This window comes from Chrysoperla carnea, chromosome 1 (assembly GCF_905475395.1).
Source record: "Chrysoperla carnea chromosome 1, inChrCarn1.1, whole genome shotgun sequence".
Classification (NCBI taxonomy): domain Eukaryota; kingdom Metazoa; phylum Arthropoda; class Insecta; order Neuroptera; family Chrysopidae; genus Chrysoperla; species Chrysoperla carnea.
The window spans coordinates 109,973,944-110,001,460 of record NC_058337.1 but is presented as its reverse complement, the minus strand read 5'-3'; the positions used below and the strand labels follow the sequence as shown (position 1 = coordinate 110,001,460).

At 29.5% G+C, this 27,517-nt stretch overlaps 1 protein-coding gene across 6 annotated transcripts in view; it reads right to left on the bottom strand.

The window, feature by feature from the left end:
• Positions 1–27,517, bottom strand: part of LOC123296626 (fasciclin-1) — a 451,184-nt gene that overhangs the window by 176,883 nt on the left and 246,784 nt on the right. The gene's annotated exons all lie outside the window — the stretch shown is intronic.

The window sequence follows — 27,517 nt, the reverse complement described above, 5'->3', positions numbered from 1 at the left end:
CCGACTGTGTTAAATAAAATCTGAAAAGAAAGGTACAAGTTCAGTAGTTTACATAGCGGCTTTAACAGTCGGGGCCCATTATTGGGAAGATTTGAGTCGATCTAGATTTTAATGGACCCCGACTATTAAAGTCGCTATGTAAACTACTGGACTTGTTTCTTTCTTTTCAGATTTTATTTAACGCAGACATTTAATTTTTTTTTTAATTTTTTTTATATTTTAGACTTTTTAGTGTCCCGGCACTAAAAAAAAACATCTTATTATACTATACTAGCTTGATACCCGCTCGTTTCACGGGGCTTAAAAGTAAAAACCACCACTTTAGACTCTCCACCTCTTTTAATCTCACTTATCCCCCTTCTATAACACTCGAAGGGATTTTCATCGAGTGCCATTAGTGGCGAACATTAATTCGCCAATTATTGCGTGTAATTTACAATTTTCTACAACTTTGTTTTTGAAAAGTTTCGTGAAAAGGTGATAATTTCTTTAGAAATCATAATTTAAGTTGAAAAAGTTAGAAACGGCCGGAAAAATTAACCGAGTTGTTGGGAAATCACTATTTTCATTAAGAGTCTAACTATAATATATTATCTTAATGTTAAAATATTTCGTTAAAATATGCGAAAAAAAAAAGTAATGGCAGAAGTCCAATAGTACCAATTTTAGTATTTAGGAACATCTGATAATTTTAAACAAATTAAATTTCACAACAACAAAAACCTTTTTTTTTTATTTAAAAAAAAAAAAAAAAATAGAGCTTGAGACATATCTTGCGTTAATGTATATTGAAGTAGTGCCTTTTCAAGCTAACTATATTTCCGTAAAAAAAATTAGCAAAAAACCTTGAATAACCTGTAGGAGGATAAAAATTTTCCGTGTAACGTGAAAGAGAACGCACTTATGTCCATTGAATTTTCGTATAAAAAAAAATTGTTAGTTTAAGCAAAGTTAGAATTGATATGCGTCCAGCCTACCATGAGTTAAAAGAGAAACTGCCTTGCATATTTTTGCATAATTTATATCCTCAGGCGCCTGCACTAACAGGAAGTACATATACAATTGTCAGTATGTACACTTTCTAAGTTTACTTAGGTAATAAAATACAAATTATATATCTTTTTTATCTGTTTTGCTGAATTTTATTCACACCCTTGTTTGGTGGAAATTTAAAACATCAACAAAAGAGGTTCTTTTTCGTTTTTTTTTTTTTTTTGTATTTTTACCGAATATTTTAGTGTAAAAATGAATGGAGAATTTTACAAAAACAATTCAATTTATAATGTTTTTGTTTGGGTTTATACACAGAGGTTCAAACATGGGTTGCTTTTTTATTATAAATGTCTGTAGTGTCATGATACCTTACAAATGAATTTTTAAAATAACTGACTATATAGGTTTTATAAACAAAAGGGATATGAGTCTTATATTTGTTGTGTAAAGGCTATGTAATAGAAATAAATGAGTAAATTGCTTTTTTCTGTGAGTTTGCCTGAAAATTCAAGGATCAGACTTGAAAGAAACTATACCAGGATAACTGAACGCAAACGGTTCGGATCTAAGGTTGTGAAAATCCTACTGAATATGCTGAAAAACTGACTCGCTTAGAAGTTAATTTTTCTATAACCCAGTGATATTTGGTTTTTTTCTTTTGAATGCTTTATTATATAATTAAACATAATTCTTAGTTAGACTTTTAGACTTTTTGGGTCAAAATTACTTTATATACTGAATTTTATTGAAATTGGATATTACAAAAATTTCTCGATTTTTTGCAATATTTGAAAAAATCGGATTTAATGATTGGACTCATACAAAGTTACAATATCAGCGAGTATCATGGGCTAAACTTTTCAAAAAAGTTTCCCACCAAAAAATAAAATCTATAAAATTGAGAACAAAAAAGATGATAAGTGAGTGGGTTATAACGTGATAGTCTTTGTTTTTAAAGAAGAAATTACCCAGCAAAGCGTTTTTTATGTTATATGGTAAAAAATAACCTTTACGAAATCACATTTTCACTGTCCCATCTTGTATGTTACTGTAATTATTGTTATCATTTATTTAACGTTATGTCTATCTTGAAATACTGATCTCTAATCAAACGTATTAATCTTATACTAACGTCTTAATACAAACGTATTAATCTAATACTAGAATAATTCGTAGCATGGAATATACTTTGATAAATCCTGTTAAAGAGAGATATTGTACTATTCTAATTAAGATAATAATATTAACGAAATATCAATATTTATTTAGATATCAACATTCTTAGAAATATAGGATGCACATTGCATATACACAGTGTTATCTTAACAATAAGTTCTCATATGATATATAAGCGCTTGAAGATCCATGCTTAACACACATTTTGCTATAACACGAATTCTAATTGATCTACAAGTAGGTTAGAATGCCCGCTCTAGGGTGATGCACACTCAGACCATAGGATCCGTTGTGATAACCAAAAAGAGGAATGACTCCTCAAAGGTGCTTTGACGTCAACGAACTTTAGAAGGGAAAAATCGTCAAAGAAAGGCTGACTTAAGCGAGACAATCGAGAGCAAGGCAGTTTCTTCCCCCTCCTCACTGTGGGACCTACAATAGTCGTGATGCACTGATAGGCCCAAATGTTTCGATTACAGATTTCGCTTACAGAACCTTTCTGAAATGAAATAACATCATTGGAATATCTTGCAGTCTCGATGGTACTCTGACCATAAGTGTCTTGCAGTACGACAAGTGCGTTCCACCTTCCATTAAAGCTTGTGTCCGACAGCCTTATGCCATTTATAGCAAGCACATCGGAAGACTGTTGCCGACGTCGTGCCAACTAATTGTTTTCTCAACGCATATATTTCGAGTCGAGAAGTCGTTAGGGACGAATGGAGTGAGAGAGAGAGAATTGAATAAAAGCAATTATTTTGTTGGACATTCAACAAAGCCAGGTATGCATACTTCTAAAGAAAGCATTTAGTTTTAGTGCCAGTTAGGATCCATAAAATTGTTAATTGTCGAGTATAATAGTTAAGCTTATACTTTTATTAGCCACGCTATACAAACAATTTCAATAATATGCTTATACAATTTGATCCGATTACCTTGTTAGAATTTCCAATAATAAACATTAACAATATATATTCTCTAACATACGTGTTGTATGCACAGAAACATGTATGTGTCTATTAGCAATATTATATTTGTTCAATCCTCTTATAAAAATGCTTATTTATATTCGCAGTATTCCATATTTTGTTTTACAATTTCTTGTTTACGTAAGCTAAATTTGAAATGAATAAAATCTGACAAGTGGCAAGTCAAGAGCAATGGTATATATTGAATTGACCTTGATAGTATATATTGGCTTGACAGGTCAAATGATTGGCTTATCATTATCTTGAGCAAATTCCAAACAGTTTCACCGCTGGATATACAAAAGGTCGGAGTAGTTGCCACAGTTTCATAAAATGAATATAAGAACAAAAGGAAGCTCAAAAATTTTCTGGAAATATTCTTTTAATTTTTTCAATCGAAGCAGGCAATCACAAATCTAGTAAGTATAAACCAAAGTTGTTTCTGCATTTTTCACTTCGCTTTCCAGAGCGTTGGTTTAGAAATATAACTTAAATTTCCGCAATTTGAAGAAAAAAAATTAGCTGATGGTAAAGAATGCCTATTGGTGGTTATCAACTTTTTTCTTCTACCCTCGTCATAGTTGATTAGATAGAAATCCAGCAATTTTGCAGCAATTATGATAAGAGAACAGTTTGAAGGAACCATGGGATGGAAATCTCCTGTTCGTGAATTTATTTGATTCAATCGTACATGATTGGATTAGTATATCGTTTATATACATAATCAACTGTAATACAATGTATAATGACTATCTTTCTGTAAATGTAACATTTTCCTATTAAAACGTTTTCCTACATATACGACTAATAATATAAAATTATTTTGTTACAATTCCATGTACATCTACCCTTAATTTTTTTATTACTATTTTATGTAAATAAATACAGCTAAGATTATATTTAGTGAATGGCTGTGATCTGTGATATGTTTACTTTTAATATGCGAAACATGTTTAACATGTTTTAAAGTATAAATGACATATTGCATATCGCTTTTTTATGGATATCATGTATGAATGGTACATGTTGAATACTAGAATGTGAAAGATTGATTAACTATCTTTCCATTCAATAAATCGTCAGATTCCAATTCAATAAGTCGTACGTTCAATTGGATCCCACTTGTATTTTAGTTATGGATTAGAAAATTTAATTTAATTTGCAAAACTTACAAATGACGTCAGAAGCACCATCAAAAATTTCCTTTATGAATCATTAATTTTTGAAACAATTGTTTACCTGAAACAAAAGATTTCTTAATTAGAAATATGATATCAAAATAATCAAAATAATAGGTTGAATGCCGTTCATCATACATTTCCATTGATAAAATGATACACGAGAATAAATTGGTTTTCAGCTTAAGTAATATTTACATAAGAACTTTATGAAATATTTGTGTAAGTAAAGCGTTCTTTTTTAGACGGTTTTCTATCACCCCCACAAACTTCCATTTGACGGATATCCGATTTCTTTCATTTGGAAGATGATAATTGAGTAACAAAAACAAAAATTCTTTTTTCGTGTCTATTCGAATGATAAACAACAAATATGCATTTAATTGGAACCCAATGAAGACGATCGAAAAAATTTCGAAATTTGTGGCCGAAAGCATACTACTTCTTGTGGAGATCCGTAGAATTAATCCCCACACCAATTTCTCCATGTACATGAATTACGAAATAAAGAAGAAAAATTTGTTTGCTTAAGATGATGATGCCCAAAATATCACGCGCAAATGGTAATTTTACGCACAGAGCGGGAAACAGTGTGGAAAGATTGTACTTACTATCGAAAATAACCAAAATCTTGGTCTTGGACAAAGTTTTCAAGATAAGCACGATTCCACAATTTTAAAGTCACGAAGCTCATCAAGATAATTTGAAACTGATACACATCTATCTGATAATTGGTGTATGGTGAGTTAAGTACGCGTACGTGGTCTAATAACTTATTTATCTACGAAAATTCTCTTGTCGTGGTGTCTTCCAAATGTCTTACACATTTTAGTTTTTACTTTCAAAATTTCTGAGTAACGACAAAGTTAAGTAAATACAAATTATTTCTAATACATTAATTTTATTAAACCAATATAAAATTCAATTTTATTTACTCATTTGAAAAAAGTAAAAATTCAATATTAACAAAAATCCATATAGAAAATAACAATTTGATAAATACACAATGGCAGATGCTGTGATTTGATTTCATTAGATTAATGTCCCTTGTGATTATAAAACTTATGTAACATACTACTTGTGTGAGTTACTAGTTGTGTCAGTTAAGTGAAAAAGTAAATTATACCTTTGGGTATAATATATACGGAATTCAATTATTGTTCTTTTAGAACTACGGCAAGGTGTAATGTTCATAACTTGAGGGACTGTTGTTAAGATCTAACGTCTAACGTCTGTTCGTCAGCGAAACTTTTCAAAGCCGATTTTTTACATCCCTTTTACCCTGAAATATACACACCTCCGCCCCCCCCCCACAGATAATCCACTTTAATTAAGTTTACTGCACAATTACAGATTTTATAGGCCACTTGAAAGAAAAGTTCTTATAAAAATTTTCGTTGATGAAAACGTTCTTACAGGTAACTTCGACTACGACAACTTAAACTGATGTCCTAAATCATGCAAAAACTCAAATTTTTATAAAAGGTTTTTTTCTGGAAAGGTCAAAAAAGCGTTTGCAGCTAGGGCAAAATCATTTAAAAATATTTTTTGAGCTGCTAACTGGCCATTGTAATTGAATAAGCATAAGTAAAAATCAGTATCGTAGGGAGCGATCTTTACAGTTTTTGTCATGAGATGCCTAGGATACACAGTCAGTGTAAAAGCAAAAGTCTGTGTTTAAAATGGCATCACCGCCTTGGATGTACAAATTGACACTTAAGTGAAATAATAAGTGTCACCCACAAATATCTTACTAGTTTATTAAAGGTTTAAGACTTTAAGATTATATTGAAGCCAAGGGGATACAATAGACAAAACTGCCCGCAGTACAAAATACCTCCTAGTTCTTCCAATTTTAATCTAATCAGCTTCCCATTCAAATCTAATCAACACAAAGAAAAATTTCAAACTATTTTAAAATAACTATCAAATACTACGACTAGTTCTAGAGCTATTTATATTCATATGTGATTGGTGCCGATATAATCTTACCATGTTTAGTTAGAACCAATACACTAGTAATTTTATTATTTGATACGGAAATTATATTCTGAGACTATAATTTGTTGGGTATCATTTCAAGGAGATTGATAATAATATCGGAATATATTTCGTATTTTGTTTACTGACTTTCATGCAAAAATTTTTTTAATAATCTGATAAATTTATATTCAGTTCAAGCAATAGACATTTGGTTACTTAAATTATAAAACAAGCAGTTTCTCACCATAAAATTGTAGATTTTTCACCTAAGAACCTTATTATCTAGATGTTGCAACAAAAGCAACGAAGTGGTAAAGGTGGTATAGCATAAATATGGAATTACAATGGAACCTATTACCTAAGCGCGGTTCTCGTGGACAACCAATAAAACCTTACCTAACTTATACTTGATAAAATCGTCAATAATATTATTTCCTTTGAGAGCAAGTTAGAGTCCAAGTTTTAAGACGTTTGTATTAAAATTATGCTGACTGATCCGGAACAAATAATTTCGATCTATAGAAAAGAAGTATTATAGAAAAAAACTTTAATTTAATTACTTATTTGAAGGCCTTTATACAGGGTAGGTATTTGGTCTTGCTATTTTCATTATTTCGTAGTCCCATCATCGCTGAACCACCACGACTTCAAGTTTTATATATGGTTATTTAATGTCATATGGTTATGAGAGTACAAAAAGCTTTTAATCTGTTCATTATTTCCTAAAAAACGATTTTATTTAACACACATACAAGTGAATAGGTATAAAGCTAGCAAAGAATAATGTAACAAGTCAAACAAAAATTTGTGTGGTAGTTACGAAGCGCAACGACTCCGTCCAGGACAAATGCGAGAACTGATAGTATGATAAATTTTAATTGCGTGACAAAAAGATTTAAAAGATACATTTTATGCACGAAAAATTCTATATGTCCAGTTTTCTAGATGATTATTCATTTTTAGCATCCCCCAATCCGTTCGGGGCACATTCGATTAGGCGTCGTTACGTACGTATCTAGTAAAACAATTTGTCTTTTAAAAATACTCTATTTAAATAACCAAAATGATATTTGCGACATAGGTACAGAGAGACAGACTAGAATTTGTCCCAAATATTTTCCAAATCCCAAAATATTTATGATGGCTTTACCACTATAAACAAAATATTCTGATTGAATAAAATAAATCATCTTAATTACTTCTATCTGTGTGTATCTATTAGTAAGAGTACTTTGTACATTTTATTACTTTAGAATAATGTATTGTCAATTTTTTAAATTAAACATATAAATCATATACTAAATGTAAACCGAACCCTTCTCTAAAGAAGGGATGATATTTTTAGGGACGTATTTATATGTGTAAAGATATAAATAGAAACTTCATACAACCTATACTTAAAAAAATTAGATTATTTTATGTGACGGAATTTTAAAGATATCTTTTCCACAAATAACAATAATAAAATAATTTTCGTATTTCCATTTTGTTAGGGTATCCCTATTCAGGATTATTCAATTATGCTAGTTGATTTTTTACAACCCAACCTACGACTACCCACACTTCACCTCTAAGTTGTTTGATTGCAAGAAATTCTCTTAATTCATCAAATTCTCGCATATCTAGAAGACACTCATGTAGCTCAATTGATTTAAGTGTACCAACAACAGGACGCGATGTAACTGGCTCATGCTTGTCATGATCAAAATAAGACTTCTGATGGGCTTGCTACGATGCTACAGACAGACATATACAGACATAGCGGTCAAACTTATTACACCCTTTTTTAGTTTGGGGGTTAAAATATTACGAATCAACAAGTTTTTTTTGTGATATTATTTCAAGCTAAGTAATACAGACGTTTTATGAATAAAAGTATGGCTCGTGATCAAAGTTGATGTTGTAAAAATCCACCAAATAAATTTGTTTTCGTGTGCCGATGTTATGTAGTGACAAATCTAAAAAAAATTACGGAAAAGATAAGCAGCTCATTGCTCCTATGTTGGATTTAGTATTGGAGATCTTGAAAAGTCGTAGACAACTTCAATGTGTTGTATTTCTTGTTACCTATGTTGTATCATATATCATATAAATGATTGCTATTTTTGCACGATTAGTGTCTCCGTATACTCGAAGAAGCATAAACATAAAATAAAGCAAACGTATGAAGCGAAAGAAATGCGTTTTAGAGAAAGTGTCAGCCGTGAATGCGCGATTCAAAAAAAAAACAAAAAACAAACCACGATGACAATATTATAAACAATGGAAATTTTTCCGTAAATTTTTGTATTGCTTCAAAGAATGCTCGTTGTTGAGCCAAAAGAGCGTGTGAAATCAATTATTGTATAACATCAATAACTACGAAATTCTGAAGGATTTAAATGTACAACTAGAAAGAAAGGAACATCCGAACATAACACTTGGTGACGTCAAAACCTGCAATTGAGACTACTAGAAGACAGAAAAAATTATTTATTTGCTTATATTAATGGAAATTAAATGATTTTAATTTTGATTTCAGATCTTGTCATCTATTCTCGCACATTTTCACATTTTAACGAAATTGAAATCGACATCACTTTATGCATATCTCAGTAATAAATTATTTTCTGACATATTTTGATATGAATTTTATTGGTTTATTTGATGCTAGAGAACACTCACCTTGAAAAGTGTCTTATCATTCTGAATCAGTCTATATTTATATATATAATATTTGTTTATTTGCATATCATTAAACATGTATTTATTAATAAATTATTTATTACATGCATTATAAAACACATTCACATAGGTATCATTAAAACCTTTGATGTAAACTGTTAACTAAAATATGAAAAAATCCTGTAAGGTATTATATTCAAACATTAAATGTTCATCCCTAAAATAAATAGGATAGATACTAGAGTCATACCCACCCGCTTCGCTGGGTTTAAAAGTAAAGATTGATAAAGATTGTTCCCGCTTATCACTTTTGTATTACACTCGAAATAATGTTGGGGATTGTTTTAGACTGTTTGAGGATTGTGAAATATAAATATTTTTTAATGTATAATAGTAATTATTCATTGATTAATATATCAGAGAAAATGGCTTTGAAATATTTTATATTGACTATTTTTACAGAAATCTGTAATTTATGGTAATTTCAAATGTCAAATTAAATTAAATTTTTTATTTTTTTCATTTTTTATTTTTTAAATCTTTATAAATTATAGTTCATGTGTTAATCTAATATATCAGCTATATTGCTGTACAGTTTCATTAAAAACCATTCGCTAGTTTAAGCATGAAAGCGTAACAAACAAACAAACAAACAAACAAACACGCTTACTTTCGCATTGATAATATATAGGGATATCTATATATAATAAATAATGTGTATACAAATGATTTTAAATTATTATTCCAAAATACTAATTGGATAAAAATAGAACTTGATGATGGGATGTGTGAGGCATGTTTGTGGAAATGATAGATTTTGTTTTGTATATAAACATTACAATTTTTTATGGAAATATAACATGGCGTGTGGATATGGCCTTTAGAAGGTAGATCAATGAGACAATAAGTAATTCAGTAAACTAATCTTAACTTTAATAATATGTAGAAAAATTTATTCTCTACTAGAGTGATACCCACCCGCTTTGCTGGGTTTAAAAGTAAAAATTGATAAAGATTGCTTATCCCCTTTCTATAACACTCGAAATAATGGTAAGGATTGTTTTACACAGGTAAAATATATGTATGGTTTTCAATTTTTTAAATGTATAATAGTCGTAATTATTCATTGAGTATTGAGGCTATTTATAAATTGCGTTTAAATTTTCTATTCTATATCGGTGGCCAAACTTGCAATTTGAGCAATATATTAGAGTAGCGCCCAAATCAGTACCTCGATGCTTTTTAGGGCTAAATATAGGTCTATAAATACATATGTTACATAACCGATATTACAACCACAGATAGTAAAAATACATGTGAGCTATTCTATCAAAATTGAAATCAATAAAATAATTTTTTTTATTTGACTCTAGGCTAGTTTCTAATTGGAAACTAGTAAATGTACAACACATTCATTTTATAAAAAGCGATTTTTAACTGAAGTGATTTTAAAAACGTTCGGAATAAAGAATTAATGGGAACGAATTGAGTTTTTGCTAACAATGTTAAACAGTCAAATAGGGAAACTAATCTGTAAATAGTAAATGAAAATTGTAGTTGACAATGAAAGAATCCAATAACTAAAAGCTATTTTTTATGTCTGTGAAGTTACCACCTCGCGAAATATACGATTTGCCTATAAGAAATAGAGTTAAGCCTATTATAGTGTGTTTTTTAATCTTTCTGCGTTTCTCATTTCGTCACGAAAACCAGGGTCCCGAAGGCCAGAGTTTTTTTTGTCTGCCCTATGTTAAAATGGATGGCAATTTGAAATTGAAAAAAAACCATTTGTCTCCATTTTTCAAGCTTTTTCGCAATTGCATGATTGCCATTTTTTACACGAATTGTACTGTCAGTAACTGTCTTTTAACTTTTAGATTAGGTAAGGTTAGGTTAGGTTATATTGGCTCACACTTAGGCTATAGAGCCCATTGTGATACAATATATTTATGTTTAACCACCTTTCCGTTGATAATTTAATTTATCAGCTCCTCGATTTCAGAGGCTGAGTGCACCTCATTCATGCATATACCATGCACTACACCAGCCCATCACAACTATTAATTAAATTAATTTTGTTGCGACGGCGGGAATGGAACCCGCTACCCTAAGCATACCGCGGACGGAAATGGTTACAAACGAAAACACGAAAGTAAAAAACACATTGTTTTCATATTTTACCAATCCGACCTTTATCAATACCCTAAAAAACATGAACCAAAAGATTCTTGGAATATCGCTTCATGTTGGGGCGATCTAGAACGGTCATGTCTTGTATAGAAACATTAACCTTTGTTTATGTTATAAACCAACCAAATATTATGCTTTTGCTTACAATAACACAACAAGAAACGATGTAAAGATAACATTTAAACAATAACAATACCTATTATGTTCCATAAACATCACTTCGTGGAACACTAAATACTGGCTACTAATAAAATTAAAAAAAAAAATAAAGAAACCCGACTACATAAAATTTGAAATACTTAGTTAACAGCATGGTGTCAAATGCATACTCTATTCTTTCTAATAAAATACATAAGCTTTCAACCATAAGTTATCATTTAGTTAAAATTGTATGGAGTTTTTAATACCTACATTGTGGACTCTTTTTTCTTTTCTACAGACGTCATTTTTGTATATTATTCCTAAAATTAAGACTTGTCACTTGTATACTTATACCCAAATCCATCCACATAAATCATTAGGATTATTTGTCTTTCGAAAATGATTTACATTGAAGCAACTATATATCTTTTCAATGTAGAGTTAAAAATTTTCATGGAAACATCCCTTTGTTACATTTTTCGAAAATAATAAATATTTGTTACCGGTGTAAGTAATATTATGTGTATTAAAACATCAAACCTCGAACAGTTTGGAAAATGAAAACGTTTCTACCCAGAATGATTTATTACTGTTTTGTTTCGTCTCACATTGTCTCATTTCTCTCGTCATATAAGATCTCACTAAATGTTATTTAAGCTAGACTAACTACAATTTTCCATGATGTTACGTATTTCTGCGTCACATAAATTACAAATAAAGACGGTTGACAAAAAGAATTCAATATTGTATCTTCTTCTGTAAAAACAAAATTTCTTATTAAGTCAATCATTGTTTTTACACGGAAAAATGTAAATGTTAAACCAAGAGCCAGGTCTAAGAAATTGTAATCATGCGCTCGGCTTACATTGATAAGGTAGGCTCTATCAATTGCAAATTATCATTGTCTTTTTGTTTTTAGAATTTGGATTATTTTTAGAAATTCTTTTGCACTTTAAACATGGCCACATTATTTTAAGCGGTAGACGAGCTATATAAATTTGAGAATTTTTAGTTTTTAATGCAATCTATTTTTGGCGACTCATTTTTGTTTCAAACAATTTCCTACCTACTCTTGAAAGCTTTGTTTTAAGCAAACGAATTTTTTTATACAAGAATATATCGTAATTGGTAAAATACACTATTTGCCATCTTGTATTTGTTAAGAGTTAACTCTTTGCCTTCCCAGAAAAAGTCCAGCCCCCAATCGAAATTTGACAAGTCAAGCTCTTGGTGTTTTGTGTATTTTGTAATGTTTGTGTTTTATATTTCTTAAAAGATTTTACTTTTATAAAATAAATTGTCTCCATTAATTATGTAAGTTTACTTAACTTATTATACTAATATACAGTTGTGCTATTACACCAAAACTTATATTTAGATACATAAAACTCACTGTGATTTATATAGTCTAGAAGCTGAGCATCGTAAAGAATCAAAGAATAAAAATGTGGAGGTGATACTAGTGGTGTTTCGCACGTTCCAATCTCGCCTTGTGCGTCTAAAAAGGTGGTTTTGTGTGCTCGAGTCTAAGGCAACATGAAGCACCCAAGCGAGTACTGGTGAGCTACATCCCCACTTTCTCATGTTTATTTAACGTGATTTATTATAAAATATTGTTGTATAATTGATAACGGTTTATTTCTTAAAAAAAGTTTTTTGAAATCAACAAAATAATTGTTTCAGTTAATTTTATGAAAAAAATAATATTATGCATTGTACTCAAATGAAGATAACATGATGATAATTGTCCTCGATCCCAGTATATGTTTATTTCGGAGTTTGACAAAAATATAAGGGCCCGGTTTATCTATAGTAAACAAAGTAGCTTTTTCTTCATCTTATTACTAACTAGTTGCATGCTAGCAAAAACCTTTGAAGTAACCTTTTGCACATTCCAGCTCTAACAAGCGCCTGAACTAATATTTTCTACACTTCTAATAAGTATACATGAATTATTTATTTGTATTTAAATTAAAGAAACACTTCAAACATTCATTTTGTAAATAACTTGTAGAAACTTCTCTTATATGTAACTTATACTATTCGATATATAAAAGTCCGTAGCATGGCAAATCCTTTAGTGGGCCACAAATCAAAATTTTTTGAAGTGAGAATAAAAAAGTATTAGTTTACTTTTTTGGGAGATTAAAAAAGTATTATAACCTAATTCCTGTGCCTTGTTTGATAAATTTTCGATTTTTTGAGGCCTGTGAACCAAAATTATCTTAAAACGTAAAATTAATGAAACACTTCTCGGTAGATTCTTAGCAATGAATTACAGGCATATATTTACTAACGCTTTTGTAATTTTTTATTCAAATTGTTTTATCAAAGACATTACATCGCATACACTAAGTATCAAAAAAATCGCACGGATTTACATACTCCATTTAGTAGAGTTTATTTTGACGTTCTTTTTTACAAAGACGCAACAGATTGGTAAAATTTTGAAAAAAAAATTCTATAAATAAAATAAATTTTGTGCTAATAACAAAAAACTTTTCTCCATTCCATTTCTATACATATTTTTTTTCATTCAAAATTTCTCGTTATATCTATCGTAAAAGAACTTCTATAATAAATATAATAAAGATCATTTATTTCGATTGTACAAAGCTATTACATTAAAGCTAATAGTTTCAAGATAACTATCTATCAATGGCCCCATAAAAATGAATAATAATTCAATAAAAAAATGTGTGTTATCATTGAGAATTATTTCACAATGTTTTTTGTTCTGTTAACACGTTATCTAACGAAAATTTAATGCATATTGATAGTGATTGTATATGTACATAATACATACACAATCGTCTACAAACGAAAAAAGAAAGAAAAATGGAAGCATATAAAAATATACATTTTATATGGGGCCATAACATTTTTCCTTATATATATTTTGTAGATAATGCCATGCTATTTTGTTGTATTATGTCTATTGAAAAATATGATGAAATGGAATACTACGGAAAGACCAATTAGCCTTGTTACATTATAAAAGATGTTTGTTTCGAGGGTCACATCTTTTAGTCTGTAAAACTCTTTTGATTAATAATCGTTTTGACAAAAGAGAGTTGCTTTTTGATTATTTTGGTTTGCCATTTTATAAAGAATATACTCCCACCAAAGATATTTTAATTGAATTTTATGCAATAAACCTGTTAGATGACCTCGAAGATCGTGGGATCTAATTCCACTAGATTTTTTTTGGATCCAAGTCGCTTCGCTGATAAATTATTTGAACACAGATAATCACTATAAATAGCATTTAATTAACTATCATAATTATGGCGAAACATTACATCTGTATAACATTCTATGCCTACAAAGTGACATATGAGAAGGTTCCAATTAACATCGATAGATAGAGTCCAATACATAAGAATTGAACTGTAAAAAGTGACTAAATGTGACAAACATTTTAGTTATACATTGAATAATTCAGTCCAAGAATGATCAACACCGCCTTATGTCGTCCCCCTAGTGATGAGGCTTCCCGTGTATTATCTAAGGGCGCTCTTACTATTGAACCTACATACTTATTAACAAAATACATCTTAAGCAATCTTTTCATTCTTATTAGAGTCTTATTGCTAAGACTCCACTGCCCGTTTGTCCGTCCGTTGGTGTGTCATACAAAAGTATTTAAAAAGTAGACTCTGTGTCACAAAAATTACACGGATTACAAATAGTACTATATGTAACTCGTGCGTTTTTTGTGACATAGAGATACATAGAGTTATATTTTGTACGATGGTAAACGTAACGTAAAGCCGGACTGAAAAATTATATTTTTTTGAGTTTTTTGTTTTATACAAAAAAGTAGCCGCTGTATCAAGTTCATTTAGAAAAACCTGTATTAAATTATTTTTACGGTCAATGTGTCTAGCTATTTAAAATCTTCATAATGTTGTGATATGAATACAATTTTCATAAGGTTACATGAATTTTTATAGGAAAAAATGGAAGGGATTGTCAAACTAACGTTTGTTTCATAGAAACTGAGGTTTCTGAGATAGGTACCTTAAATCTTGGTAACCTGAACTCCGGCGGAAAAATTTTGAAAAATTCGACAGTTTAGGTTACGAAATTAAAACAACTATCAACACAGCCACAGGTCTCTAAAGCTTCTAAACTTCACTCTACAGCAAAATAATATCTTTAATTTTTAATAATACTAATAGATCATTCTATATTTATACGGGGTCCATCACGAACATAATACACAAAATACTGTTGTGTTCAATGTAAAATATATGAATTTGATAAGAGAAAGTAATAATATTACATGTGCGTGCATCAATTCTCATATAAAATAAGGGAGGGTATGCTAGCTATTACATATATAAAATATAAAAGTATCCCTTAAAGCAATAAAATATAATGTGGCGCCCTTGTTTATAGTTTTCCCTGTGTGTGCATCATAACACAAGGATTGCTGCATCTATTTTATTTTATTTATACAAATATTGCATCAATAAATGGATACTTGAATTGATTTAATCAGTTTAATAGGTCTTGTAATTGTTGTTCAAGTTACTTCTTATGATGGATTATAATCCATAAATCATAATAATATATAGGCCAAATTTATAGAAGTACATTTACTTGGAAGGAAATACAAAGATTTCTTTCGATTGGTTGCTCATGTTAGTAATAAAGCAGTAAAGTTGGTTAGTAAATAAAAATATTAAATTTAATGGCTCTTCAGTAAAACTTGGATTCGATTTTGTTATATAATAATAACACTTCAGAAGTATTAATGTTGGAAATTATTAGAACTAAAAATACAACATGTGTAGGTTTTCAAGGATCGATGAGCTATCGTTAGCTAAAAGTCAACACTTTGTAATCGGTAAGAAATGATATCCTTAAGGTAGTATTTAATGTGAGATCCTCTCCTTTTAACATTATTTAGTAAGAAATATTTTTATTCCTTGGAAATTTTGTTCATTGTAGATTTGAGTCTATAGACTTGGAAAGTATTAAAAGTCAATACTTGAAATATTATTGTAGTAATCAATATGTATAGTCGAGATTAAAAATTAACGTAATAGAAAAGCAAATGGAGGTTTAATTTGGTGGTACTATTGCATTTATTTACGATTCCAAAATCCTTTAAGGAACGTTGAATACTATTTTAATACATATTTTTCGATTTTCTTGCTCTCTATTGCTAACTATATGTCAATCCTAGCTTTCTTCCATCAGCTCTCTTTGCTAAAATTTCACCAATTAAAGCTAGCTACTTTGATTATTTCATATGTGTTTGTCAGAAAAATATTCCTAAAGTATAAGCTTGTTTCTTTTTTATAGCTTTACTAAGTTGTAGTAAAATAATTTCAATTACTTTGCTGATCAACGCGTATGTTTTCCATGAAATTTTCAGAATCCTTCCAAACAACCATCTAAAGGAAATGTGTTTTTTAAATGCTTATTGATTCAGTTCTTGATTATCATAGTCTCGCAGAATTTTGTTCGATGGAAACAGAAACAAAAGTTCGATGGAAACAGTGACGTGAAAAAGTCTGATTGTTAAATGTATTTAGTTGTTTTTGCATTCCAATGAAAAATCACAAGAAGCGCTCAGCAATTTTATTCTAATACTTTAATTTAAAATCGACTTAATCTTAAAGTGACCTTCATGATCAAGTTTTACAAGCTCAAATCCAAAGCCAACATTAGATTGTACGAGCGAAAAATTTGTCGTAGTCTTTTTTTCAATTAATATCTTCTAAAATTTAGGAGGGGTTGGAAACTTTTTTAACACCCTACCTAATCAAAAGCATTATGAATTTAATAAAAACACCGTTCAAATTTTGAAACTGTTGCAAAGTAGAAATTATTTGTAGGAGTTTATATGGGTAAGGTTGACACGATTATGAAAATTAAATGCAATTTAATGATCCTTTGTAGATTATGCGCTGATATTACGAAAACAGTTGAAGGTAGACTAAGGGAACAGTCTGAAAGAATGCAGAAATACTTGACATAACATTCAGATTAGTTCTAATATGTATGATGTACTTTACATAGAATTTAGTTCTAGAATAACTTTGTGTTTGTTCATACTTAAAAGCCTTAAAACTTCAAACAAATTATAATACAAATGTAGTCATTTTAATTTATGTCAAAAATCTTCATAAACTTTGTTGTTGTGATACACCATACACGGCCGTTGTTTGTTTGTTTGTTGAAACAAAACATTTTAATAAGAAAAGGGATCGTATGGCATAAATACTGTTTAAAATTTATTCATGAATCAATAATGTTGATTTATATATTTTGTATCTTCAGTTTATTTTGAACTTTTAATTATCCAAAATATTCGTAAACATTACTTGTCGTTGATACTAATTTTGAATAAGTAAAATTTTTAGAGATTTAAACGTAGAGTACGTTATACGATGCATCGAGATTTCCGTGCATAGAATCACGAGAAATTCCAGGAGAAAAGTTCAAGAGAGGTAATTTAGTATTGTAAATATAGACATAACGTGCAAAAATGGTTATAACAAAAAATATTTAGAATAAATTTGCAGTACATAGTCGGTGTGGTACATAAGCCGTGTGAGTGTGACCCCTGTATTTTACAGGACCAACTTCCCAGAAGGGGAAAAACATTAAAAAAGGTCTTGTTAGCCTTTAAGCCTTCATAGATTGTTCCTCAAACATTAACTGCAGCTTATACTGGAACGATCATTATCTCTATAGATCATGTTTTATCCACTTTTCAGATTTTGTTTATTCAGTTTTTTCCAGTTTTGTATTACCTTTTAAAAACAGCTCAACTAATTCTGCTGAAAACTTTTTCAGTTCTTCAATATGCGTCGAATAAGCCCAAACACGTGTTCGGGTAAAAAATGGTTCGCGATATAATTGAGGCGAAAGAATCCGAACGAACATAAGCACATTCATACACACACACACACACACACACACACACACACACACACACACACACACACACACACACACACACACACACACACACACACACACACACACACACACACACACGCACACACACACATACACACACACACACATACACACATAAACACAGACATCACATATTGCGGCCTTGAAACCGCGGAAATATGTAAAACTGGAGATTTTCAAAATCGGTCCCATTACAATAACTTCCTCTGGGAAGTTAAAAATATTTTTAACAATTTTTTTCTAAAAAGTAGGTATTTAAACAATTGTAGAGATTCAAATCTTACAGCTAAAGTTATTTTCACCTCTAATTCATTTCTACAATTTGAATTTTGGGAAAATCGAGGAAAAATAAGGCTTTAATAGTTTTCACATCTTTTTTTGATCCTAAATTTAAAATCTTTTCCTTTGCGTTTTTTCACAAATTCTTTGAATATCCTCAGAAGTAGATTGATTTTTGTTATTTTTTATGCGTTTACTCACGGTATTAGTGGCAAAAACAACAACAAAATTAGTTTTACACAAGCTACATAATCAAATTCGGTATTTTCTGCACATATGCTTCTAAACATGTTGTTTTTATACGCAAAGGTGCATATTATTAAAATATGTGTGGCGTGTTATTTTCAATTTTATAACCTTTATATGTCTGCTTTCAATTTCATTTACCCCCTTTTTGTAACTGGACAAACCTGGCACCGTTTTACAACTTGATTTTCAATTTAAAACAAAAAAAAAACAATAGTATTAAAATATCCTCCCTACATATTAAATTTTGTTTTTCCTCACATTTTTGTATACTTTTTCTCCCCTTTCTGATAAAGTATAAATATTTAGGGATCCAATTTTTTCAATAAATTATTTATGAAAATTATTATTATTTATATCTATTGATCCATTATGGCTGATATAAAAACGTTTCCGATGTTCCTTTTTTTTATTTTTCTACAACGAGTACAAAATTTATATAAAATCATAGCTATATAAAAATGTTTTATGGCCTTAAAGCTAGCTTCCCTTGTTCAAAAAAATAAATTTAAATGTTTTATATTGATAGTTTATCAAAGAAAACAAAATTTAAATATAAGTTTGTTCTTTTTACTCTACTGTCAAGGACTGGTTATGTTAACAAAAATGGCGGATTTTTTGAGCAAAATATACATTAATAAAAAAAAACCAAACTTATCGAGAATGGTAACAAAATGAAGGAATTTAAAAGAAGATTTCAAAAATATATAACAATAAATTGGAATTTCAATTTAATTAAATCTAAATGTCTAAAATAAAAAAAGAAACCATAAGAACCTCTTCTGGTACCGTAAGGCGAACTAAAGACAGCTCAATTTATGCAGATACGTATTTTGGTGGTCTTTGGCTACATCCTAATCAGTCTAAATATAGATTGGCCTCTGAATCCATCTGATTTCATTGGCATTCTCTTCTTAAATTATTTATGTGACAAGTAAAATATTTGTTAATGTTTGCCCATTTTCGACGCCAAGAAACTAAAATTGGAATTTTAATAATGGTCGAAGAAGGCATAAGCATCTATCTTCATGCTATAAACAAAGAAAAACCGTAAAAAATACATTCTACCTATCATTATTCTTAACTCTAGTTCGTAAGTCAATTAGTAGTAATTCCTCTTTTATGTCATTTAATTATATGTTCTAAGATAATGTTTACTCTCTCATCTATATTTCATATTTAAATCAGCAGAGGCCAGCTCAGAATTTTGGAATCGAGAATTAATTATTATTTATTTGTTTGTTATTCAAATAAAAGATAACTAATAAATAAAAGCAAGCTCTTTTGTCGAATACTCAAAAGAACGAATTCACTAAATAATTTACTTTTTTGGAATAATTCATAAAACTAAATTAAACCAATTTAAAATTAAATTGCAGATTTTACGATCTACACAATGATATTGCAAGTTATTTTTAACAATGCAGAGAAACTATTTCGATTAATAAAATTCAAAAAGGTACTTGAATTCTGAGTAAAACAAAGAAAACCAACACACAAACAGTAGTCTATTATAAATACTTGGAATAAAAACAAACCCTCCAATTAATCTATAATAATATAATTTATATTTGTTTGTGCAGTATAAAGACCAATACGATTCATTCAGTACACCGATACCGATACCCACTACCAAAGTATAAAATAGTAGAGAATGGTAGTAGAATAGAAAATTGATGAGTCAAAATATATTAATGTTGAATAAAATACTATTTGGTTTGGTTTTGTACATAAAATGAACTTAAATAATGGAATCCGTGGTTCATATATTTTGTAAGCATACAGTAAAAATTCTTTAAAATGTTGTAATTTTACTATAAAACGTAAAATACATTTCATAAACTTACAATTGGCGTAAGAAGCTTATAGAGTATTTTGTAAAATGGCAAACTATTTACTTTTTAATATATTTTGTATCATTCTATTGAGTTTACAGTAGTTTCTTTCAATAGTCAAATATTAAGCTTTGATTATTATTCGAAGCATTTGTCGAATGGACAAATTTTTGAGATCCAATAATTATTATTAAATCAGGAAACAGTTGAGTTATAAAGATGTGCTTTATCAAATTTATACTGCCTTTGTAATTTATAATTCAATTTGCGGAGTATTTATCTTCAAACAGATCGAAAAGGCCTTGCGACGAGATTCGAATAGGCCTTGCGAAAAAATTTGAAAGTTATTTGTATGGTCTGCTATTCTTATACAATCGCCTAGTATCGTTTCGAAGATCCTAGTTGAGTACTGTTTATTTGAGCACGTTGTCATTTCGAACTATTTTGGTCTTGATCTCGTTTCGGATTCATTTTATTTCGATTACAGCATGTATGGAAAACGAGATTTACATGGATTTCGTGTTAGTTACAATAATTCATTTTTCAATTATCCTGGTTTCAGAATATCAAAACAGGGCTAGGAAATCCGGAAGTTTCAGTTTGTAATACAAACTAGGTATATTTTCGGAATAACTGTAAAAATAACACATTTGGCCTCTGTTATACATTGAAAATATTAATTTGGTTTTAAGTTGCCAAACCAAATTAAAGTAATTTTGTAAATGAAAAATAATGTTAATCTTCTTATGTTTAAGTGTGTGTTGAGATAATAATCCTGCTTCCATGGTGCGATAAATTTTTAATCTTTGTAGAATTTTATACAGCAGAACTATTTTATAAAATCCTTTTGGGTTTATTGAGGCACACGAATAATTTTTATAGCTTAAATATTTCCTTTTTCTACTAGTAGCTTTGAATAACTATAATGTAAATTAGAATTCAAAGAACTTTAGTAGCAAAACAGTGACAGTAAAAAACCTAAAAAGGCACGCGGTATAAATTATTTTGAAATATTGAGTGTAATGACAGAGTGCTTATAGTAGGTATCTTCAATATCATTCCTTATAAATGATTTTGACTGCATACACAAAAGGATAGTTTTCATCTCACTTCTATGTATTTATCGGTAAAATAGTACTCATAAATCAAGTGAATAAGTAGTATGAAGAGAATAATAACACCAATGTTTTGTTGCTCTCGATGCTTACTCAATAGAAGTTTGAGTAAAATAAATGAATTTTCGTATATTATAGAAATTTATTCTCTATTTTATAGTTCATATCATAGTTTTAATTGGTAGAGATTATATTGTTCTTAAGGCTCATGTGAAGCAGAGAATGTTGTGCAGAGGGACGAACATATTGCCATTATAAAATTTAAGTGCAAATCTTTCTTAATGAACTGAAAGAGTTAATACAAATAAGCTTAAGATATGGAAATTTGAAAATCAACTCATGCTCTTTACTAGTACAGTCCAGATACCTCGGTTAAGTGTATGCAACATGTTAAATTTTGATTTTGAGTACAAATAGGTTTCAATAATTTAGCATATTCATAGCTATCCGTTCTATTGTATTTTGAACCAGAGTATTAAGTTATAAGGAACTAGTCCGACAGTTAAACTATACTTTTGTATCTAAGGTTTTCAGATACCACCGAAAATTCTTTGTCAAAATCTTTTCTTTCTGAAGGGTTCTAATGATTTTCTCGAAATATACTTATTTAACCGTCAAATAAGCTAAATATTTATTTTGAATCTCATAATCAATTCCTCCAACCGTCAAGGAGGCCCGAAGAACGTTTTCTAGATGTTTTTTTTTTTCACTTTTTTCCAAGAGTGCCCCGTCAAAAATCCCACAAATTTTTTCTCAACATTTATATTAACAGTAGCTGACTGTATTATATATTATGTCCAGGGATTATTTGCTTATGACGTAAAATACTTTCTGACTTTTGGGAAGGAATGATTATCTCGATTTCCCTCTCTGGATAAGCGCTTGTGTACTAACATTATGTCACTTTACTCTTTCGAATCCTTTCCAACTTTTTTATTCTTTTAGATTGTAAAATTTTAACTCACATACATTTTTACGTGTTTCAAATAAACTTACTTTTAAATAAAAAGAATGCCTAAAGAAATTTCCACTTCAATAAGTTCCTGATCTTAAAAAGGAAAAACTCTCAAACATGAACTAGCAATAAATGAATTTGATAAAGTGTTGGTGATGGAGTAAGAAATACCTATCTGTAACCAAACAAAATAAGACAAAACACACATCCCATGATGGGAAATATATGAACGAGCTTTAAATTTACAAAACCACGAAATATACACCACAGAAACTATAACACAATGATTTTGACTTCTTCTATTCAAAAGTCCATTCATCTTATTCGCGAACAGAGTGCGAGTCAGTTCACTTTTAACTTTTAAAACATATCAAACAGCAGTAGAAAGTTTCTAGTTACATTTATATTATTGCTTTATAGTTTAAACTGTTAAAATAGTTCTACGACTAGGATACATTTCAGCAAGAAACTTTGTAAGGGAACAGAAATTTGAGTCTGTGAGCCACGTCAAACCCATTTTCCTTTAAAAGGGTACCTGATTGGTTCCAAAACTTTTCAAAATCCATCAAAACGGTACTTCTGATATAGAAATATGCACTAAAATTTGTTATATAAACATAATATTTTGTATCTACTAGAGTTAATCAAAGTAAAATCAATTTCATCATTTTAGTCAAATAGATTTCATATGTACGATAATACCAGATATGACGCTAATTAAATACTGGCCATAGCCATAGTTAGCTTAAAATAAATAAATAATCACTAGTTCGATATTCAGATAAGAAAATTTTTGAATGAGGAATGCAAATAGAATTTTTTCCGACTTATAATTGTCATTTTCAATACATCGATGAAATGACGTCCTGTTTGGTAGTATCGGACACATAATTTTTGGATTTATTTTCTTCTCATTTGAAAATAAACCTAAAATCATTAATAATATGCAAGCCACGCAATTAGAAATCTTTTTGTAACTTTAGCAATTAGGCTCGCTTCGACTTCTATTTGCCATTTTCAATGCTTCGATGAAATGACGCCCTCATTGAGTGTCCGAAATCATTAATTAAAGCTAGCCACGCAATTAAAGCATTTTTGTAACTTTGGCGATAGTCTCGCAAGTTCCAATCCTTTTTAAAATTTCTAAAATCTATTCTGGCCCTATCCTTATAAGAAAGAATGAGAGACAGTTACTTGTATATCCTTCCAATGTTAATTATTGTCTATGATATTCATAAGTAAAGGGAGAATGAATAGATGGAAACATAAAAGTTGTGTTTTTATTTGCATTCGAATGGAGTACAAGAAACTAGGAAATGTTTTGAAATAAAAATAACAAGAAACTTAAGCTGTTAAAGTAGGAATAATTAACATTTAAAAAAATGAAATATTGGTTGTAAACCTTTTTATTATGTTTTGTGTGTTGTTCATGATGTGAAACGTTGTAAAATAATGCTGAAATAATGTGAAATAATAGTAAGTTTTTAAGGAAGTTTAATTTTTTAGTAATGACTTGAAAATTTAGTAACATAAATTTGAAAAGATACGCTGTACCAGTGCTAGCGCAACTTGACTCAAGGTTCCAAGGTATTCCAAGATTTGATCGCAAAATTTTATCTCGAAACAAGTTTGTATTGCTGCTCTAGCTAGCCATTTTATTTATGACTCTCTGTTGTCACGACAATCAAAGACAGATTTTGTCAAATTTAGATTATTTTCTTGCTTCTTCCTTGGAGGAATCTGAAAATTATTTAAGTGTTAACTAAAATAATGAGAAATTTGACAATGAACCAAGTGGAAAACTAAATTGAAAACATATTATTCATTTTTCAAATTATAAATCTTATCTTATTTCAATTTGCGGAAACTTCTGGATCGTGGCAAATTTACATGTTTTTTTAAAAAAATCAATTTTTATTTAGAGTGTTTTACTCTTGCACCTCTTGCGTCTGTCGTTTTCCGATGCTATGCTCTATCGTAGAAGTCATTCTGTATACATGCGGGAGTCAAAAAAGTCGTAGCCCTATCGTAAATTGGGAAACGATTTTCAATGTGTTTACTAGAGTATTGCATAAGACCTGGAATACTTTGCAAGTTTTTTACAAAGAATTGTTTAATTTTAAGAAACATTAAACTTTTTCTCGCCTTGTAAATTTGAGAGGCCGAAAAAATGTATGTGGAAGCTATCTCTTCACGTCTTCTTGTCTTACTTGTATATTGCGTAGTTTCTGTTATCAGAAGTTATGTCTTTATTGTACTTGTTTTAGCTTGTCCTTGTAAATGGCTTCTGTAAAATTATTAATATTATATAAATTCTATACTTAAACTTACTTCTCTCTAAGTCTGTATTTGACATACATTTCAACGGAATAGTAAATTACCTTTTTGGTTTATATACTTGCAAAAAAAATTTAATAACATGAATAAAAAGAAAAATGCCTTCAGGATAATATATTTTGTAAAAATAAAAATTTTATATAAGTTGACTGTGCTACGTGGTTCTACGTGTTTATATAAAAAAAATATACTACGTGGATGCTGCAGAGAGTTGTAAAGAAGTTATGTTAATTAGATGATGATGATGACTTATTTTATTTGTGTATATTTTTATTTTGTAAATAAAAATCGTAAAAAACACAACATTGCAATAAACTCCTTACACGTGGTGGATGTATACAATCACAGAAAATGTTTACTGAGGTAAATGGTACAACGCCATATAGTACGGTTCCATGAACGGTTTCGAAATCTATGTTGATAATATTAGGATTTATTATAACCTGAAAACATATTCCATTTAACTTTGAAATTGTTTATGAAAAATTCCTAGTCGATTAAGATATTATCAATCTTTTAATACCCGCTTAGCATCCGTTAAATGTAAGTGGTAATAATAGCCCAAGGTAGTGTGAAATCTTTCTCGACCATTTGTCATCAGAAGCACTTGTTGTTAGCAGTGGCTGTTCATTATTTCTAACGCTCTTTGTGATGATAATGTATTTCAAACTTTATAGTTTCAAATTTTTGTACTAGATTGTGGATGTTATAATACAATTACTATCAAAATTTGGACTCAATTGAAAGTCTCTTTTCGAGATAAACGTTAAAGCTCATTGAAGATGTCTTGTATTTGAGTTAAAAAATGGCAAAAAATATTAAACTTTCATTCTTAAGTTTCCAATAATAACAGGAAGTTTTGAAGAATTTATAATTAATATACAAGTCGACTTTAACAGATATCGTGTATACGTATAAATAAGTATTGTGTGCATAGAGATATGAAGATAAAAAACGCTAGCCTGTAAGTGGCTGCGATATGGGAAGCGAGAGAGAAGACTGCCAGTAAGTTCTCCTGTGTCCTTGTCTAATACATATACTTATTTTTACTAATACAAATAATTATTTAAGGCATATGATTATGACAAGGGCAATGGGGAACTCACTGACAGTCTTCTCTCTCATTTATCATATCGCATCCCCTTACAGGCTAGTAGATCCCTCGCGTTCTTTATGTATAATAATCTATGATTGTGTGTGTGGAGTCTTCAGTTGGAATAGTTTCAGACCAATATGTTAATTCATTTCACTTCAAGCTCATATACTCTTACCGCGCACATGTTTTAAAACATTTGACAATATTGTATTACGACAACTACGTTATACATTAAAAATACTTCGACTGCAACTCAACTTTCCAGGTAAGGAACCATACTAATGGTAAGGAAGAAAATACATTTTTATATTGACTCTTATTTTCATAACAAGCATCAACATATGAAAAGCATAACGATTTTTAATTAAATAAATAATTAAAGTTACGAGAGGGAAATATTGTAAGAAAAATATTGCATGGAAACATATTGTTTAATAGCGTCAACTTGGATAAAATGTTTATAAAAAATTAAAAAAAAATTGCATTCTAGTTTATATTTATTTATTTATGAGTAGAAAAAAAATGGATTGTAGAAGTTATTGTTTTTGTAAAATATTATTATAATATATATACATTATTATTGCTAGAAAAAAGCATTTCTGCTTGTCTATCTTCTTATACCTTGAGTTTTATGAAATAAATTCAAATGACATTTTCAACGTTGTGTAACGTTTTCTTCCCGAAAAACTTCGGTTTTAATGATTATCTTGATGATCACAAATATAACATTTCATGACAACTCACTTGAGCGTATTTATTTACTATTTAGGCTAAGGCCACGCTCATGTTGCGCCAAATACATTTGATATAATCAGTAGCCTTAGTCTGAATTAGAGGCTGAAATCTTATCCTTTAGCTTCTTTATTTCGGACTGCTATTGTTTGAGAAAAAATCAGTTGTTATGACATTTAATGAATTAATAGCCAACAGAGTCGTTATTGACGATATGTGAGTTAATAAGATGCAAAATAAAGTAGGGGGAGCTGGGATACAATAAAAAACGGGGCACAATGTAACAACCGTAATATTTGTACCTTATTTCAAGAAAATTTCAGAACAAATGCCACAGAATTATGATTTTAACCAGACTTAATAATTTTGTGTAATTTGTTCTGAAATTTCCTTGAAATAAAGTACAAATTTATCGTTATATTCGATTTGAACTGTATATATTTGATATATTTATTGTTTTCAGGATAAAACCTATGTGCAAAAAATTTAAGCTTTCAATGGAAAAAAAGTTGACAATTTTTCTACAGTGAACTTTTCGTTTCTCTGTAAAGATTTTAAATCAATAATATAATAATAATTTATTCACTTTTATTCCCACAACTTTTCTTCATCCAGTAAAAAAGCATATATCCAAACTAACCATTGTTGATGTAGTTTTATTATTCCAGTACCTGGATGACCGAGCTT